Raw genomic sequence first — 6,000 nt, forward strand, 5'->3', positions numbered from 1 at the left:
ACATGTGTTTACACTTGTAATTTTGTGTAATTCCACTAGTTCCAACAGAACAAGAATCATAATCAACAACCATCAAATATTTGATATATTTCGAAGAAAAGGAGAAGGGATCAGATAGAAAGAGAAAGAAAAATAGAAGAAGAAAGAAATAAATAAAGAGAATTAATTGGAGAAAAAAAGGAGTATGGGAAAATATAACAGAGGAAATAGAAGAACTGAAAAATGCCCAAAAGAGGGTAGAAAAGGAGCAAAAAAGTTTGAAACAAGGCCAAGAAGAGATCATCGTAATGTTAAAAATAATCATGGAAAGACTGAATGATAAATTTCCAATTGAAAAACTTCTGCAAGAAGAACAAGAAAAATAGCTTGAGAAGACCATGAAAAAACAAAACTCCTTCTTATAGCTTATAAATTCTTGAAAGAATATAATGAAATTGATAAAAGGGTGAATTATGCATGGCTCAGGTAAGTCTTTTGCTATGTGATATTTTATTTTTTAAATGTAAACATACATTTACTAACTAACAAAAATTATTTTTCTTGTAGATTAAAATTAGGAATGAAGTAAAGGTCTGTATACAAGTTTTTGTACTAATAGATAGTGAAATTGGGAATGAAGGAAAGGTTTGTATCAAATATCACTATTTTTTAAATATCACTATTTATCAATGCTTTTTTATTCCTTTTGATTTATGTCTTAATAGGAATATCATTCTTTTCATTTTTTTTGTGTTTGATTTATGTTTTTTATTTTAGGAATCTAATATACAAAAGCAAGTGATCTAAACACAAGATGATTTCGAACTTATTCAAACCCTACATTTAGAAATTCCAAAAACACAAAAATTGACACTAGAGTTGGAGGATGGAAAGAAAAGTTTTGATTCCTCTCTTAAGTTACTTTGTTTTAACTCTTAAGCAACTTTGTCTTGATAGACAATGAGGTCTATTATTGCCCATCAGTGTCAATCACTGATAAACAATTCAGCCACTTCCTTGCTCGTGTATGGTCCTAAGGATCTGATCCTTATTGGATACACTGATTTTGACTTTCAGACCGATATTGATTCAAGAAAATCAACTTCGGGGTCAGTATTCACTCTTAACAGAGGAGCAGTTGTGTGGAGAAGCATCAAGCTGAGCTGTATTGCAGACTCCACAATGGAAGCCGAGTATGTTGTTGTAAGCGAATCAGCAAAAGAAACATAGTTGATCCATTTACGAAGGCCCTCTCGGCTAAAGTGTTCGAGGGTCACCTAGTAGGACTAGGTCTACGAGTTTTGTATCACTAGGGCAAGTGGGAGAATTGATGGGTATTATGATGCCCTAGTTTATTGTATTTGTACATTTTATTCTCTCCATGTAAACTCAACATTGTATATATTTGTATATATTGATCCACTGGAGTTTTAGTCCAACTGGGAGTATTGTTGGGTTTTATATCCTAAAAACTCACAGTTTGTAAAATGATAAACATTTTCTATTATCAATATACTTGTTATTGATCTCATAAATTGTATAAAAGTCTAAATTCAATAAACTAAGACCTATGACTATTGTATGTGTACTTGAACTTTATGTGGAGACGTAAGAGTGGATCGGGTTTGAGTAAATAGTCAAAATGATCTATGGTACATGAATGAGGTTGGGTACCTTATTCTGGTAACACCATTGGATGCGGCCTACTCTGTAGTTGTTACAAAGAGTTATAAAGTGCTACATACGATGTGATCCTAATTCGTACATGTTATGACATGAGGAGTGGGGGCGTCATATGCAATGAGTTTGCATAAGATCAGGATGAAGAAATAAGTCACTCTTACTTTATAACGTTGTTTACTGTTTAAGACTGAATATTTCACCTAGATGACCTAGGTTAATCGATCTTAATCTTAAGCTAGCTAAGAACTCCTGTTTGTTCGGGATTATCCTTTGATCTGCAGACGGTGAGAGTAGTCCAACAGTACTGCTCAATAAGCTTACCATTTTGGGGATAAGACCGGATGAATAGCTGGGGACATAACCTTGCAAGATGGAGTTCATGCCTACCTGATTTAGGGATAGGAGAAAGGTTGTTCTCTCAAGTATTGAATCCAGGTCTTGAACAAGGGGCCCCACCCTCTCACTAGACTGAGAGAGTTTGGTTTGGTGATTGGATCACAAACTAGTTGTTCATTAGAGGATCAGTAGGGACTTGAGGAATAAGACGTAATCTCGGGGGTAAAACAGATATTTGACCCAGCCGTTATTATGAATAATCTGTGAAGGGTCGACTTGCTGATTATGGTTAAATCATGTGGACATAATATATCTACAGTGAGGGAAGTGCAACTATGGGCTTTAGTGGAATGACCCATTAGTTAACGAATGGAGATGAATCTGGTCTAATGAGTTTAGCCAATTAATTTCGGATCATTGGTCCCATGATCTGTAGGTTCGCGAGGTCCCCCTATTAGCTCGTAACGGACTAGCTCTAGAATAGCATGATAAGTTAATTAAAACGTTCAAATTAGAATTAAGGGAATTAGTAATTATATGATATATAATTATGTTTAATTTTAGAATTAAATGGAATAGGAGAATTTATATATTTAAAAATGATTTAAATATATAAAGATGGATATGTGTTAAAATTAATTTAATATTGATATTAAATTAATTAAGTTTTATTTAATAATTAATTTATGAAATTAATTAATTTTTCATTTTAAAATCAAATTTTTATTTTTAGATAAAATTAGAAAATTGGAAAACAAAACACACTTAAATAGAAAAATGAGTTTTTCCATCATCCATCTTTGAAGTAGCTCACTGATGCGTTATTTTATGTGGTGAAATTATGAAAGGAATTGAAGTGATGGAAATGCGTTGTGCAACAAGTTTTCTCAGCAAAATCCAAGTATAAATTCTACTGAGTTTCCTGGTAAGTCCAGGGTGGAACTCAAGGACTAGGAAAAACGGTATGCGGTGATAATTTTTAAGAAGACTTTGTGGTAACCAGTAAATCAAAGAGTTGTTTTGGGTTATTGTTTGAAGAATGAAAAGTATGCGGTGGATTTGAGAAAAGGTTGATTATGCGGTAGATACACTGAGTATGCGGAGGAGCGGGTTGAGAAGGTCTTTAGCTAGTGTTTCCCAGGAATGCAATCATGCTACACTCATGCGACAACAAATCATTTTCCAATGCAAATGCGGTGTTCCTAGTTCTAGGATGCATGCGATGAATGCGATAATGTCCATAGAGCTTATTCCTAAGTCTCTACTTCTTGCATATGCGATGATGCAAGATGCACACAAAGACAAGGTGTCCACATACAATCATAACCTATCTCTAGGATGCATGCGATGCGTTGATAGCAAACAGTGCTTATTCCTAAGCTTCTATCTCTTGATTATGCGTTCTAATCTGACTCTCCCGAGCCTAGATTCTAACCTGACTTTTCCAAGCCTAGATTATGTCCTTAGACTACCCTTCCGAGTATCTCTAATGGACGAATGATGCATACATAATACAAGATAATCACATAGAATGAAGATCCCCAGTTATGCTACCTAAGTGTTTCTCAACCCATTCGACAGATTTAGCTACTCATGTGTAATAAACAGAGAGTGAACAGATATAAAGAAGTAAATTCCATTTCTATAGATAAGTTCAAAGTACAAGATGACAATGGAAGATAAGGATAGAGAGTCTGGTAGCAATCCCTTACTTCCCAAGGCTTTTACACTGTTACTCTATTCTGTTCAAAAGATATTCCTGCTTCCACAGGAGTTGGCCCTCTCTTTGATCTTGACGATTCCGGCACTCTTCCAAGTTCACCGGAATGATCTCTTGGCACAATCTCGCTTCTCTCACTTTCGCCTTCTAAATAAAAAAAAAAAAACTAACAACAAGGCTACTTCTAACTATGGAGAAAATTATCTAACTGTCGAACTAAACGAACCCCTTCACTAAAGGTTGCCTTCGGTATTTATAGAGCTTCTGGGTGAAAGGTTTCTTCTCTCTTATGATTGCACTGATGGGATGGAATTAATTCTCTGTTTGATGCGCCGAATATTTGTCACCGAAAAGTTGAGTCTACTTGCTATAGTAGTTCGTTAGCGGCTTGTCAACTTAATTCGGAATCGACCGTCATCAGCTTTCTGTCCCATCATGATTTATTATGTTTTTTACCCAGATGCGCCCACCAAGTTGCGTCGGCTCTATGCGGAAATTCTTCTTGAGCATATATTTGCGAGCATAAATCACCGCAAAGTCTTGCGGTAACACTACGCTCGACCGTTACTTTCTTGTGATCGCATTTTCCGTCTTGCGTCAACGCATATTCTGCACAAAAATACAAAAGTTAACTGTTGTCATGCGATGAACGCATGCGACCGCAATGTTATGAACTTAATGCTTTTTGGACGCAATCTTATATATTTTATCAATGCAAACCTGTATTGTTTAATAATTTAGCACTGTAATAACGTGCATTCTACCCATTATCACACCCCTTGTTTGTCCTCAAGTATAAGCTAAAGATTTCCTTTAGAAAGTCGACCGCAATCTCTTTTTCTAGATTTCTCAAGGATGGCTCATTCAAATCTTATACACCAAGATTTTCTTAATTCTTATTCAAGTCTCTTCTTAAAATATTTCTAAAATTTAGGGACCGTAAGTTTAACTTTTAAAAAGACTTTATTGGATTCCAAGACATCGCATGATTTTTTTTAGACATTATTATTTTTTTCTCATACCCATGTGGCAGCGGAGTTGTGGTCATTTTTTTTTATGCGTTGATCACGATTCCTACATTCGTTTTGGCTTGCCCTCACGTGTGTCATGCGGACATCCAACTACGAGTAGGATCCGATTGCAACGTTATGATTTTTTTTTTATAGAGCTAAAAATAGCAAGGTCGAAAATAAATACCTCACCCCTAAATTTAAAATGTGGCAATGTCCTCATTGCCAAAAGATTGAAATAAGTCATGCGATGTTCTTAGAAAGTTTGGTAAAGGTTAGTTTGAAAGAAAGCTAGCAAACCACTGACTTCTAGAAATATTTCATGAGGTGACTGTCCTAAAATTAATTTGAATCTAGTGTACACGAAAAAATAAAAGCATGTGTTTCATCATTGAATCCATAATTGGCAAAGAGAAAGCCTGCAGTGACTTACTAAATTGATCAATGTTAAATGATTGTGTTAATCAAAGAGAAAGAGGTGATAAAACTTTCAAAATTAAAATGCGATGCGATAGTGCAAAATTTGGAATAAAGTCAAGGAAAGATACAACCTCTAAATTTGCATCATTGCCCGCATTGTGATAAAACTTTCAAAATTAAAATGCGATGCGATAGTGCAAAATTTGGAATAAAGTCAAGGAAAGATACAACCTCTAAATTTGCATCATTGCCCGCATTATTTGTTGACGCATCCTGCTTTGCGGCGATCTCCTTTCTATGGATTGCGGTGACAAAATTAAGTAGTTCGTCTTCGTGTAGCGCCTCCGCAATCGTTTACCTCGATCGTTTGCAATGAAAACATTGAGAGGGTTAAATAACTAAAAAAATAAGTTAACAAAAAAAATTTCCTTTTTTTTCAGCAGAAGTAAAATGAAGATGGATAAATGATAATTGAAACATCATAGTAGTGAGAGTTCATGAATCATAAGTAAGTAAAAGGATACTCCAGAAGACTTGCGCCCTAGATGATTTTCTATCGCATGCCAGTGCAGAGGCCACTCCATTTTCCTTCATTCCGGATTTCTCAAGTCTACAGAGGTCTTTTCTTCATGAAAATCTCCCTCGCAATATGCCTTCACTCTTTGCCCATTAACCTTGAATGTACAGGTCCCTTCCTCAGTAATCAACACAACTGCACCATGCGGGAATATTTCATTAATTATAAAGGGCCCGGACCAACGCGAATTTAACTTGCCGGGAAAGAGTCGTATCCGTGAATTGAAGAGCAAGACCTTTTGTCCAACGTGGAGATTTTTGCCGCATAGCCGGTTG

The sequence above is a fragment of the Benincasa hispida genome, chromosome 9 (genome assembly GCF_027475165.1).
Source record: "Benincasa hispida cultivar pf3 chromosome 9, pf3_genome.v1.1, whole genome shotgun sequence".
Taxonomy (NCBI): Eukaryota; Viridiplantae; Streptophyta; class Magnoliopsida; order Cucurbitales; family Cucurbitaceae; genus Benincasa; species Benincasa hispida.